Here is a 15,428-nt window from a genome sequence, read left to right as displayed (position 1 = left end):
TTTTATAGCATGTCTTTGATAGTTTGAGAAGAAGGCTAAGGCTCAACTCTCACTTTTCCCTCAGAGTGTCCTCCACTGACAAGCACAGCGACCTTGTCAGATTTTTTTCACAGCTTTTTGACCACGGGCTGTAATTATTTAATGAGAGTCCCCATGTACCCTGGCCTCACCCCACCTCGCGCCTCTGTCTCCCACTACATGTGCACTGGTATCACAGCTTGTTCTTTGGTCCATTCACTGTCTGTCTGCCTGAATGACTGAGTGACCAATCGACCAACTTAGTGACAGACTGGCAGACATTCTGCCCTTTTCCTTCTTGTTGAGGTTAAATTGTAGCGATAACATTAAGCTCCAGATCGTGACAAAATGTTGGCGTGAGTCACTTTGTTACTGCCGGTTTCGAGGCTAAAGATGGATGCTGCCATGCAACAAAGAAAAATCTAATGAATGGATTGGAGTCAGAGGCAAATTATCAAATAACTTGAGTAAAAAAATGTGACTTCATCTGATGACTTATAGCCAAGGCAGGGGAACATGGTACAGTAGACATGGTGCTTAGGGGGAAATGTGTTTGTTGGTGTATTATGGATATCGTGGTATCATTTAGGTCATTTTTGTTTAGGCCAGGATGTGATAGATAAAGGACTTCGTGTGAGGATAAAGGTTTGGATTTGGCATTTGAAAAGGCCTCAAGGGACCTAAAGCCAAAGTGTGCTCTTTCAGTGGTTGTGTCTGGGGTCACACGCTGTGACAGTCTCAGAATATGGTAGAAAACACTACAGCTGTGTACAGTCATCTGCCATCATGCTGGCTGCACTGATTTCAACCAGGGAGACTTCACCTTGGCTTTAAGAATTTTTTTTGCTGCTCCATCTGAGCAGAAAGTGAGTTTTATGATCATTTTAAATGTCTGTATTTGTTGTAAGGGTAAGACAATGATTGCAATAAAAGCTATGAAGTACCATGAAAAACATTTTGAGCAAACAGCTACGATTTTACTTTGATCTGAAATTACTTCTTCATGATATTGCCTAGTGTGAGGTCAGCCCTTGGCAATTCTGTGCTTTTGACATTCCTCAATGCTGTTTTTTTTTCTCTTTTTTGGATGATTGCTTTCTTTGTGCTTCTGTAATTTAACCTAAACATATAGCAAAGATAACACTGCATTGTGCTCTACAAAATAGGGTAGCAATGTTTGTCCATAGCTGAACACATTCAGTGAATCACTTCCATCCATGAAGAAGAAGTTTCTGCCAACCTTTTCAGGTCTGTTCAGTATTTTATCAGTTCTTGGAATATTGCTTTTGAACTGCATTTCCCTACATTTATTTGCTTCTAAAGTTAATACATTAACTTTTCACACAATAATATTTTAGTGTAGTGTGAGTACACAAAACAGAGGGTCTCCCGATCAACTTATTCTCCAAAATAAATGTAAGATGTGTTACTACAACCTTTTGACACTATGAAAATGAGTTGTACATTTTATGAACATCTGTGAAAATATACAGCATCAACAGTAACAACAACCCTGGCTTGCAAACTAGCAAGTTAATGGACATTCAGACTGAAAACAGCCCTGTTTTAATGCACTGGTGAGACCTTACAGGTATGGGCACACAGTAATTGCTGTTACATTAACTCATGGTAATGCCCAACCTCCAGATAATGGTGTCTTTTGACTCTCTCCATGAACTTACTGTCGAAACAATTTACCAAACCTAAAGTTTTGAAGGGCTTCTCTCCAGGATAACCACACAGTTCCAATTCACATAACTTAGAAGTATTCAGGGGCTGCAGAGATAGCATAGACTGTGTGTAGACCATATGTGTCTACAGGTTCAGAGGTTTGTAGAACTCCTCAGCTGCTTTTAGCACACTGCAGTCTTGGCTCTAAGCCTGCTGCTTGTGATCCCTTGTCGGACCATTTGTTTCGTGCTTCATACTGCGACCAGGAGGCTTCCTAAAGAGGAGCAATGTAACACTTGATGAAATACCAAGGAAAAATCTTCAGAGGTTACCCTGAGAACGAGTACAACATTATCTGCACCCGTTCACCCAATTATCTGTATATGTGTCCGTACTTGGAAATGGACAGGACTTAAATCAAAAATGGGCGAGGCCTAACCAGAAGTTGGTACTTTAAGCCTGACAGAGATATGGGTTGAAGCAGTTAGAGTTGCAAGCCGTTAATCCCTTTGGGCAAAGTGGCTGTGACAATGGCAAGATTGTGTTGTGTGGCACAACAGCAGTGAACTTTTTATAAGCTCTGTGTGGGGAAGCAGCTCTGTGTGTGGCTAGCCAATCACAAAACAATGTGGACACAACTACACTATGAGGATTTTCCTATTGACACATTTCACTCAGATGATACTCGAAATCATAAAAAGTACATTATCCACACTTGTTTCATATGAGTATTCGCCTCAACCCTACAAGAAACAAGTTCAGTTTAATCCAGTTAAAGGAGCTCTTCAAGGGAAAACGAGTGTTTTCCCAAAAATAAGATCTTCATCTTATCTGAAGTTCCTGTTTGAAAAGGCACATATTTGTGTCATCAGAGGAGGGTAAGACTTTTCATAAACAGCGCACAGCAACTGATGAGTTTATTTTTGGATAAGCCACCTTACATGTGACACATCACAGACTCGTGATACTTAATGTGCAAAACAAAATATTAAGCTTCCTGCTGTGTCGCCCACTGACAGCATCGGCTGTGAGGTGAGTCTGCAGCTCATTTTATGGAAGTTTGAATCTAAGGAACTAGATGTTATCTGGTAATTGTATGGGGGCTGCCTGTGTAGAGAAATAATGCTAATGGGAAGGTTTCACAATATCATGGAGTTTCGATTTTACAAACAACATAAAAACAAAATAATGACTCACGGGGTTCAAAATGATTGCTAGATGAAACACTTCAGGATATGATTGGCCTACAAAGAAAAGAAACACGTGTTAATGTTGGGAGCAAAACTGTCTGATATAACAGTCAACCAGGAGACCCATTTAACTGTTGAAATATCTTAAAAATGTAAAGGTGGAAAGATAAGTCATACCTATAATAGGCAAAACTAACAGCCATAAAGCTGAAGATATACTGTAAGTAATGCTCAAAGCAGGGTATTTGTACTTGTTAGGAATCATGTGGACTTACAGGATCTTAACCATTACACTAACCAAGACAGCAAATGAATAGTCCATTAAGCTCAACTGGTGAGCTGGAGACCTAACCATTGTAATGTCCACTGACTTCTTCTATGAAGTCTTTAATATTATAAGGAAATCATTAGGAATTTCTTGGTGAATATTTCAATAATATGAGCTTGTATACAGTTAAACAAATACAGAGATAGACAAGGAACATCTTTGACATTGATAGCTATCAGTACTACCTCAGAATAGAGATACAAATACTAGATATCTATTGTGTATCCATGTGAGACTTTCTTACTTTCTTTCTTTTACCAGCACATGGCTCTCTCTCAATAATTGACTGCATTTTCATCTCCATATTTATCTTCCAGCAAGCAAAAATCGGAGCAGGTGATGGACGTATAGTTCTCTCTGGTCATGCACAAGCCCACATTGTATTAACAAGTTCAAGTGATGAGGAGAGAAAATACCTTTTATAGTCAATACCTATTTTCAGCAGAGAAGAATACGGGTTAGACAGTGATGGCTCTGTTTATGACAGTGGTTTTACTTGAGATGTGTTTACAGTTTTAATGGGGCGACTAATCCGATATTGTTCATATCAAACCCGATAAGATGAAACAATGTGGAATAATATCAATAACAATCTAAGATTTGAAATGAACACCACAATTCAATTAAAGTTGAATTGACTTGAAATAACGCTATTATGAGCTGGTTGACGGAGTTGATAAATTGATGGAAAACACTGTTAAACAATAGGTCACAAAATACCCATTCTTGATATCCACAATTAATTAATTGCACAGAACAGCGATACTAATACTGTCTCACTCTTCAATATATAATTTCAATCTATAAAACATCTCAGCAAGAGTCTCTAGACTAATGCAAGCGATTCATTGATTGAAGCACCTTGTATGTACATCATAAACGAAGAAAGATTCTCTGGAGAGCAAAAAATGCTATTAAAGATCGTAGATGGGGATGTGCTCCTTGAGAAGATGATTATTTATCTGATTTCTATTAAAAATTCAGCGCTCTTGGATTTCCTAATTTAGCAAGTGTAGATTTTTGGAATTACCTCCAGCTAAAGCACTGCCTCTTTTCATTAACCAGATCTGGCCCTAATTCTACAACTGAAATCAATGTCTGTTAGAACATGTGTATCACAGAAATAGTGCCGCATTAAGGTCTATATTTGATATGAAGAGTCTACAGACATCGAGGCCAGTTTTTCAAAATGACGATCCCGTTCATAAACTTCGTAAGGAGCGGATAATGACCGAAAACATGTTTCTCTGTGTATAATAATTTCAACAGTGATACCCAATGTAGCTGTGTGGTGAATCCTATCAAGACGTGTACTGTACACTTCTCTGAGGTCTGGTCGGATAGCCCAGCAGTCTGGTGCAGACTTAAATATTTCAACTACAATTCAGATTTATCTTGAGAAATATAATATAATATCTTGTGGATGAATTGGCAAAGAATTGGCACATACATTCATGGCTCATTGGTGATGAATTGTAATGATTTGAAAAGTCTCCTGTATTTCCCTCTAGTACCACATTGAGGTTGACGTTAATGGTTTTCAGTTAAATGTCTCAACAACTATTGGATGGATTGGCATGAAATATTTTACAGACAATCACATCCCCCTTAGGATGAATTGTACTAACTTTGGTGATCACCACATCCCAGATTTAGTAAGCTAACATGCTAAACTATATGGTGAATATGGTAAAAATCATACTTTGACATCAACATGCTAGCATTTTCTTTGTTGCACTGTCATTGCAAGCATGTTGATGTTGGTATTTAGATTAAAGCACCACTGTACTTATATGTAAAGTCTGTAAGAAAGGATGTATGTGAGTGTAAGGTAGTTAGATAATAAATAAATAATAAGGAGATGTTGAATTGTATGAATCTGCATGAATTTGTATGAATCTACAGCCTATGTTTGCATAGTGTAAATCTGCTTTCAGTTTGTCAAGACCACTGTTTGAGTACAGTAAGTACTGTACTTTTCATTGTTCTGTTGAAATAGATGGAGCACAACACAGAGCCATATGCCAAAACGACGCATTTAGTCTCATTCCCCCAGACCTTGCTTCTCTGTAAACCTTTCCAGTGCATGTTGTTCCATCCACCTGCCCACTTATCCTTTGCTAGATGACCGGCAGTATTTGAATACATGACCATTACAGCCATGCATACCACCAAGAGAGAAAAGAGCTGTGCGTCTATGTTTGCGTGTGTGTTAGAGAGGGAGTGAGTGAGAGAGAGAGAGAGACAGCAATCAGTCAGTCAGCCAAACAGGAAGGTATGTGGATCCAACAGTTCCCCGGCCGTGTGGCAACATTGTGGGCCTGCCCAGCACCAGAGGTCTGAACAGATGGATTTGGTGGGGCGCACCGGAAGGTTTTTGGGGAGAGAGTAGTCCTGATGTTCATGTTAGCTGACTCAAGCACTGGGGGGCTTGCCACAGACAAGACCACGGGACCCAGGAATACAGCAAAAATGAAAATATGCGTGTATTTGTGTGTTTGAGATGTGAAGGGTACAATGTTCTCTTCTTCTGTTTTTTTCATGTTTGCCATGTTTTAGCTGTCGAGCAGCAGGCCATGATTATAAAAAAGCAATTATGATCTGTCTGACTGAGCACATCACCCAAAGTGCCTCCAACCAGCCAAAGGAGCTCTAGCCCAAATAAAGGGAGTAACACAGCACTAACCACAGTAATAAGAAGTGGTATGTGAATGCCTCACAAAATCATTGTTCGCTGTGCATCCATCATTCATTCGGTAGCAGTGGGATACCACAAGAAGACTGCTACCACTGACAGAGAAAGGGGGAAATGTATAAACCTGATATCCATCAAATGGTTCACAGAAGTATAGGCAGTGGCACTACTTAAAAATAGTTAGTGAACCAAGGACCTAAATTGGGCCTCTTCTCTAAACAAGCCTTTGATTGCCCATGTGGAGTGTGTCTTCTGTCCCTCAGTTCTACTTATTATCCCTTGTTGTCATGGTAGCAACATAAAAGGGATAGTTTTCTCATTTAATACTAATCAAAAACTACTTGAGGAGTGAAAATAATGATTAATTACATTGGTTATGTCATGTACTTAGAGCATCAAACTTTGGTCATGTCTCATGGGGATACATTTGAATGTGCATCTTCCTTCTAAATTAAGCTATGTCCTTCAAACACTAAAACAGTGCTTTCTGAAAGCTCTTTGCAGAGCAGCTGACTCTGAAATGCTGGTTTGAATGGAAACGAGACTAGGAATCTACAGCCGTAATATGTAAGGATTATGCACAAGTGGGTTAGTCTGCTAACATTCTCTTATTAGCACTGAACAGCTGAAGCTGCCAGTTTACAGGTATTTGGTCCAAACCAAAGTAATGGATGAAGTGATTGACCTGATGATGGCATTAGATAACAAATCACAGGACCTCACTAATGACCTTTTCATTAGGATTAATCTGGAAACCATAAAATCTTAATCATGTAGCACAGTGGTCACCAACCCTGCTCCCAGAGATCTACTGCCCTGCATGTTTTAGGTATCTCTCCACTCAAACACACCTGATTCCAATTATTACCTTGTTATCAAGCAGCTGAAGTTTGTCAAAGGGCTTGATAACGAATTCACTTTTAGAATCAGGTGTGTTAGAGTGGGGAGATACTTAAAACATGCAGGGCAGTAGCTCTCCATGAGCAGGGCTGAAGACCACTGATCTAGTAGATGTAAATATATTACATTTGATGTTTAAAACTTTGACCTGCTAATGGCACGAGATAAAAAAAGTCACATTTTCAGTGAGGTCAGTAAGATTCACGCTCTGAGGGCCATGAATGTATTAAGGTCAATCCTTCCAATACCTGTCAAGATATGTCACTGTGGGCCAAAGCCATGAACGGACTGACTCAAACTTTTACAACAACTTATAGGTGTTGGTCTCAGTAATATGTGGGTGACACATAAGGATGCATACCAATACAACTACCCAATTGATACTATAATACTATAATAATAATACAATAATACATATAATTTGTGCTTCACTTTTCATTCCTAATGAAACTCAAAGTTCTACAGTACTAATAAGAGTTAGGATGAAACTCTCCTTGAACAGAAAGGTTTTTAGGTTCTTTTTTTTTAATAAGAGTCTGGGGTCTGTGCTGCCCTCAGATGGTTTAGGAAGGCTGTTCCACAAGTGTGGTGCAGCAGAGCAGAAGGCTCCATCCCCTGTGGTGTGAAGCTTAGTACCGGGGGCCCCCCGAGGAGCGAGCCGCTGGCATGACAGGAAATCAGGTCTGACATTTTTTTTTTTTTGGTCCTTCAGGTTCTTGATTCTTGATCTTATTAGCACCCTCTCTGTTACTATGTCCTGACTCACATGACTGGTGACATCATCATTTTTATTCATGCAGGTGTTTTAACGTTGCTGATGTTGTACTTTAAAATTATGAAAATGCTTGATTTGTTTTTTTTGATTGACATTGCCCGCCATGAGCATTAAGGTTTGATAACAGAATACCAACTCACTGCCACCACACATACACACACAGTCTGGATGATTAGAATTCAAAGCTGAGAGTAATGCTATTTACAGTACCACATCTTGAATCTTAATCACATGCATCTATTATTTACACACGGATTAACTTCTAAGCACCGATCACATTAGCAAATATCAAGTGACATGTAGAATCGAGTTTATGAAATGATATTTGAAGAGTTTTATCCTGTAGTTTTATTTCTCATGCCGTGCTGTCATCATTCTCATCTCTCACACTATGCTCACCCTTTTTACTAGCTAGTCATTGCCCTGGGTGTAGATCAAAATATCAGCTGGTCACATCTATCCAATAGCACAGCAACACACCCTCATTATTACCCTATCATCTGGTTGCTGTCTTTTGAAATATGTCTCTCTCTCTCTCTCTCTGTTTAGTCTGTGCATGCTGCTGCTGCTGTGCGCCTCCCCACCTCCCCATCTCCCCATCTCCGCCCAGTCTCTGCAGGTTCATCAGTCCCATCACTTCATCGGCCTATCAGTCTCAACAGAAGTCATCAGCCGCTGCCACCGCCGCCAGTGTTTCGACTCCATGGGGAGATGTATCTTGCGGCTGCTCAGGAATGATGCCCCTGTGGAGTCCAAGCTCCAAAGACTTTTGTCATGACTATCATCTCTATCTCTCTTATAATAAACATTATCTTATACTCCATTCACTTGCCTCTCCTGATTGAAATAATGATACTATCAGTGTTTGCTGGGTGCGACTGTAAAATCATGCCAAGCAATAGACATGGAGGAGTTTTAATGTTCATTGTATTGTATGACACAATGGACCATAATTGCCGGTTATTCACTATTCAGCGCAACGTGATGAATTAATTGTTATAATTACTTGTGTGTTATTAAATGTGGTGAACTATGTGCAGCTTACTTCTGATTTTATATGATTTAGCCCATAGAGATCAGCTCATTGTAACAAGCAGCCACTAGTCGGTGTAAGTCTAGTACCCTAGTACAGCTGTTGGGGGGTGCAGGTGGATGTAGCTGCACCCATGGCCATAGGGGGAACAAGAGATCACAGATTTCACAGACAGAGACCAGAGATTCACAATCATGAAAATATTGTTCTAAGTTGTGAATTTGAATTTCATACAGCACATTTCATTGAGTTAGTTTGTGCCATTGGGGAGAATGGGGAGGTGTGCTCAGGAAAGGGGGGGGAAGAACACAGCGGAGGTACCACCTGGGCCCCTTTTGAACCTCTCAGCTTTAGAAAGAGCTTTGAACACAGAATTAATGTCTAAATAAACAGCTTGTACCAAAGAATCAACACAGGCATGGAATCGAAACCAAAAAATGATCAATAAAATACCTCCCGGGCAACAAACTAAGTACAGAGGAAACTTACTGGGCGATACGACTTGATCCAGTTCGTACCCAAATCACCCGTCAACATCGTCTTTGAGCTGCTTCATATTTGTGATTGAAAACAGATTTGCCTCTAATGAATAAAATCATGTTATTATTGACATATACAGCGCTTATAGCAGTTCTTTCATTCATCCGTTTCCTATTAATAAGCAATATGTTTTGAGCTTGATGGAATAATGAAAAACTCCTAGCGCCTGGTAGCAGCTACACAATCTCATCCAAACCCCCTTCTCCACTCTCTTCTGTCATCTCTTGTCCACCCTTCAGCTTAAACCCAGCATGCTTTAGGGTCCCCAGTTGCTCACTCGAATCTCCCACACCGTGATCCGTGTGACGCCAATAGCTATCGTTCACCCTCGGGGACTGCTGCTCGTGCCCTCAGCGACTGATTAGCATGGCGGCTTCCCACAGTACTGATATCTGTCCAACCTCTCAGGAAGGAGGAGGACATAAAAAACAGCGGGGAAGGCGACCTCGGGCCCCTTACTCACCAACTGGCAGCCTCTCAAGAGCCTACTTCACCACCCCCAACTTCTCTCTGCGCCATGATTTTCTGAATTAATCAGCAGGCAGCAAACCGGATTGTAGGAAGAGAGAAAAACTTGATGGCGGCCCTGCAGGGAGATGAGCTTCATTGCTCTAAACACAACCAGACATTTACATGACAAGTTCAATAGACATAAGTTCAGTTCAGACAGTGAGTTCAGAAGGTGGATTACGTCAATTTATGTTTTATGAGACCTAGAAGGGGACCTGTAACTGATGAAGTATTGAGGAATGTTAAATTTTGTCTGAGTACTTCTATTTTAACGGGTGCAGCTTCTCCAGCTATTACGGTAAAAGTGGAGCGGCCCTCAGAAACCCACAGATCACCGTGCATAGCCAATCTTCTAACATGACACTAAGAGTGAGATACACACAGAGAAAAGAGTTAATATGTGTTGAGATACTTTGTTATAAAGTTATTAAATGTGGAATTAAGTTGATGGTTGAAGGAAGCACAATCAAAAGCTTCCTATAATGCACTTTATTTTAAAATGCCATCTTTATTTGATAAAATAAAATAAAATGTATTTATCTCTTTTTTTTTAATTCTTATTTTATTATTTATTTGAATCCCACAAGTTGAGTGTAAATACTAATAAATGAGTTCTACTGTATTTATGTGACAGACAATCTATCCACTAGACAGAGATGCCGATGGAACTACAATGCTACTTCAAGCTACTGAAAAATAACAGACATGATGATGTTCTGGACCTTGACTTTTCACAAATTGGACCTCAGTGAATTTGAACTGAATAGCCCTGGTATATAAATATGGTTGCATTCCATTCCATTAACTGTGAAGAACACCTGTTTATCTGTATGAGGTTGCCTGTTTCTTTACAAAAGCTTTTTCACAATGTTTACAGCAACCGCCTCCCCCCTGGTATTGTTACAGATTGCTGCCCACATCACGTTTATTCATTCTGCTACAGACATTAAATTCATTTAAGAGTTCCTTCTTCTAAATAGGCACTTCTACGCTTTGCCTTGCTGATGCGTCCGATCCTGTTTAACTGACTGAGTGAGTAATACTGTTGTGTAAAAAGGTTTGTGTTGAACTATTGTATCTGCTTACCAACGACCATGTGTGCTGGCTCTGTTTCAAACTTTCTTAAGAGTTGTCAAACTGGAGGAGGTGTGATCTGACACCCACGATAATCATCAGTATCTTTTAATTACAGAGAAGAGAGCCTCTTTAACCCTCCTGTTGTCCTCGAGTTAAGGTAGGAAGGAAGGGAGGAAGAAGGAAGGAAAGTAGGAAGGAAAGGAGGAAGAAGGAATGCAAGGAGGGAGGGAGGGAGGGAGGGAGGAAGGAGGTAAGGAAGGAAGGAAGGAAAGGCAGGAAGGAAGGACAGAGGAAATAAGGAAGGAAGGAGGAAGGGAGAAAGGAAAAGACGAAGGGAGGAAGGAAGGAAAGAAGGACAGAGGAAAGAAGGAAGGGAGGAAGGTGGGGGGTGGAAAGAAAGAGAGAAGGAGGAAGGGAGGAAGGAAAGAAGGAGGGAGGGAGGAAAGAGAGAGGAAGGAAATAAAGAGATAAGGAGGGAGGGAGGGAGGAAGGACAGAAGGAAGGAAGAAAGGGGGATGAGGAAGGAAAGAAGGAAGGGAGGAAAGAGAGAGGAAGGAAAGAAAGAGAGAAGGAGGGAGGGAGGGAGGGAGGACAGACGGAAGGAAGGAAGGAAGGGAGGAAAGAAGGAACAGTCAAAACAGACGGGGTCAATTTGACCCGGGAGGACGACACGAAGGTTAACAACGTTACATTGATTATATATTAAGGATTTATTAATATGAATATATAACAGATGGGTTAGGGTTACTTTAACACGTTTATAAATGTCCAGGGAGAAATGATGTATGGCTGTATAAGCCATAATTCATTCTGGCTCTTTCACATACATACATTCTCCTTTCACATACAGTACATTAAATATTCTCTCTCACTTCTTAAAACCTTCACATTCAAGCTGAGCTAACGAGCCTAATAACTGAAACATTCCGTTTTTACCGTCCCTTCACTCTCCCGCTCACTTGCTCTCACTCATACTTGCTCAATTTTTGTCATAATATGTTCCCGTCAAACCATGTAGGTTGTTTGCTGTTATGAACACTTGTAATGGAATTGGACCACATGTGGTCACTCGGTGGCATTTGTGATAAAACGGCTTCAATTTAAAGCCATCAGTCTTATGTCTTATGTGTTTCTCCGGCTGAGATCGGCGTAGTCGAGGTCGGCTGAGCCGGTTTTGAAGTGAAGGGAGGGGAAGAATCAGGAGAGGGAGGGGATTCTGAATAAAAGAAAAAAGGGCTTATCACGAAAGCTGATGGGCTAGGAGGAGTTTTGCGCTCTACTGACTTGCTTATTTTTTTATTCCCTTCAAGAGAAAATACAGAATTGTCTCCAGTCATTGACTTTACATCTGTCTGGGAGTAAGGTGGCACTTGCAAACTAATGTGTTGTGAGGTAACAGATGTGTTACTATTTAAATAGCATAATCTATGACCCTTTAGAAGGATATTGACATTCTGGTTCACCATTAAAGAAAGATGACTTCTGTCTTCTCAGGTCCTCTCAGCCAATTTGTCAGGTGTCTGCCCCCTGCTCTAGTCAGCCTCTCATATTTCACTCTTCATTTAACAATTACCTTCCTACCAGTCCTATGACAGAATGTCAATAGGTCTTTCTGGAGATGTTAACGAATTTGGACCCACCTTACACACCCTACAAAAATGGGAAAAAATATCCTGTCAATATCCTCTTCCCCCCTTTTACTTTCTCATTCTATTTAACCGTTGCCTCTGTATTTTTCCACCGTGCTCCTACTTCTCCTTCTGTCAAAAAGCGTCACCATCAGCAGGTTTTCCTCAGAATTGCGTGAAGGCTCTAGTCGTTTCTTAACACTTCACCGCTGTTCCCCTCTCAATTATTTGCACAGAAAGTGTTGCACCCGCACAGATTTCCCATGTGTGTGGCCTCTCCCCTCCCAGCACCCATGTGCCATGCTGTCACTCGGATCGCTCTGCTTGTTCCTGGCCGCTAAAAAACAAACCAGACACTTAAAAACCCGTCTGTACATTTTCACCGTGATGCGCTGTAGTCGTACAAAAGGTTTTGTGTCATTTCATTCTGTTTAACATTTCAGGGGATTTCACTGTCTTATTCATGTTAGACTTTAATGTATGCAGCTGAAATAGATCTTACATGTTTGACTTTATGGCCTCTCTCATCTGTCTTTCCTTTTTGTAGTCAGAGACAGTCTTGTTACTTTGATTTTCTCTGTTCGCTAGGTAACCAGTACGAAAGAGTTTAAAAATAAAAAGGGGGGGGTTCTGCTTCGCTTTGAACTGGTTATGCAATCGATAAAAACCCACCAGACGAAGATGTGTGATAAAATCTCATTAATGCCTTCAGAAATGTGTGTTATATTTACAGATTTTAAATTCTGATGTGATTTTGTGGGCTATTAGGCGCACAAACATAATTAAATGTCACACCAGTGTGTTTAATTTAATGCAGTGGAATAAGCATCTTTTTTTATGTTTGTTTTTATTCTCTCTCCCTTTACCATCATTTCAAGGCACGTGTTAAATTATGCTAAATTAGACATCTTTATCTCTCTGTGGCCACCTGCTATTCATTTTAGTGTGCATGCTGTGTTGTGAAGCAGCACACAGTGGATGCACTATGGATGCTCTGCTGCTCCAGAAAGATGTTTCGGTTAGTCTACCTCAATGAGGGATTCAACCCTTGCTCTTTGAAGTGTGAGCCTGCTCTTTGACGAACCTTTGAGTTGGACATGGAAGAGAAAAAAAGCTTTTCTCTCTGGCTTTCTACTTTAATTACCTACAGAGGAACATGGCTTCCTTTCATTAAAGTCTAGTAGTTGTATATGTTGCAGCTGTTATATGAGGCCCATACATGCAGGCTGGTGCCAATTAAACCTTTTGAAGCCTATTCTTCATCTATAGAGATCCTTAGCTGTGTGTCCTTTACATTTTCATCATCACTAAAAAGAATTCATTGACATTATAAGAAGTGTCAGGACTATATAGTTACCCTACATATAGTCATGGCTTATATATATGTATATGAACAATTTTTATTAGTCTTAATGAACATGGGAAGCATTATTATAATGATTTTAGATGTTTAATTAAGAAAATAATTATTTAATTCATATCCATATTCATGTATGTTATTATAAACAAATACATGTTATATAGTATTTTATATAACATGTAGGCAGTATACATATATATCTAGTAATATTTATATTTTTTTCGTTCTTGTGTGTACCTGAGGAAAAAAAAGAGAAACAACCCCATTCAAGTTGCCACTTGATTACTGTGTGCCCACAAATCCACATGCAGTCCATTTGCAGTCACTGTTGCTCCAACTGCTGTCAGCTGAAAAGTATCCCATCAACCCCCTATGAAGGAAAAAGGCTCCATCCGTCACAATCAGGTGTATGTGTGTGAGTAGCTTCAGGGGGTATTTATAATTGTGCATCAAGAAGAAAGAGAAAAAGAAGAAGAAGAGGAATTACTTTATTGATCCCCTTGGGGAAATTGATCTTCTACATTTGACCCATCTTATTCATAAACACTGTTAGTGGGTGCCGACAGTGCAACACTAGGGGAACAACTCCAGTTCCTTTTGCCACTTCAGCAGTATTAACCCTAACTTATATATCTTTGATGGTTGGACGAAATGGCAACACCAGGTGGACACCCATGCAAAGACAGGGAGATCATGCAAACTCCACACAGAAAGGACCTTGGATGGCTAGGAGAACCATCTTGCTACTGAGCCACCATGCTGCCAGAAAAGATCAAGGTAAAGCCTGATTGCAGTCCCCCACTACCAGAAAGTATGCAGTCGAGGTTCCCACATTTGGGAAATTCTTGCAGGGGTCAACCCAACCAGAGTGCAGTGGCTGAAACTCGCCCTGGGTGAACCAGGTTCTTGATCATGTTATCTCCTCTGCCAGGTAAGTTATGGGGTTATCAGGTTAAGCCGTAGCATCATAGCTGATGCTGATGTCAACCTTCTCAAAAATGTAACACCATCTTGGGGCTACAGCAGCTATGGAGATACACATGAAGAACAGTGACTGGTCAGCTTGGGCTGCTAGTGTTCCTACACATCTCTGATGCCAGTAGAGATTAGTGGTGGTGAAGATTAAATAGAGTTGAAGAAAGATTAACCATTCTTCTGCTTTTCTATTTTTATAGTAAAACAATTTTTACTGCAACCCCTCTGCTCATTACAATCGTCATTACAATCGTCATTTTCTAGCACAGTAAATTAAAGACCATTATTACTGCAATTCGAATCTGATTAGGCTTATTATCAACGGAATGAGGTGAAATGTAATTATGTTTCTGTACGTGCCCTCTGTCGCTCTATACAACAAAGTCAAAGATAGAATGTAAACACTATTTACTGTGGAGAATATACTGCAATTAAAGCATGATCACAAACAATACGCAGATGTTGAAGTGGCATTATCAATGTGTGGCATGTGAGGCTGAACTGTAGGTTTCTCATGGCAGCTCTGAGTCACTGGGCAACACACATGCAAGGCATGGTGTAAGGGTAGAAGGGCACACTCTCTAGAACAACTTGTCCTAATGTGGTACAGCTCTGTATGAATATCAGTTTGATATTCACTAGGAGAAAATGCTGCACTGATGTCTGCGGCGATAAAAGTGCAAGAGTGGTAGACTATTAACCACTCCGATAATTGAGACTGTCCTCCC

At 40.3% G+C, this 15,428-nt stretch overlaps 1 non-coding gene across 1 annotated transcript; it reads right to left on the bottom strand.

Annotated features, from left to right (window-relative positions):
* Positions 1 to 14,498: 14,498 nt before the first annotated feature.
* Positions 14,499 to 14,664, bottom strand: LOC134002315 (U1 spliceosomal RNA). Its single transcript, XR_009927587.1, has one exon. It is a non-coding gene; the product is annotated as a U1 spliceosomal RNA (small nuclear RNA).
* Between the last annotated feature and the right edge of the window lie 764 nt (positions 14,665 to 15,428).

Source organism: Scomber scombrus, chromosome 2 (assembly GCF_963691925.1).
Source record: "Scomber scombrus chromosome 2, fScoSco1.1, whole genome shotgun sequence".
Lineage (NCBI taxonomy): Eukaryota > Metazoa > Chordata > Actinopteri > Scombriformes > Scombridae > Scomber > Scomber scombrus.
Note: the sequence above shows the minus strand (reverse complement) of the source record. Positions and strands in the feature narration are given on the sequence as shown.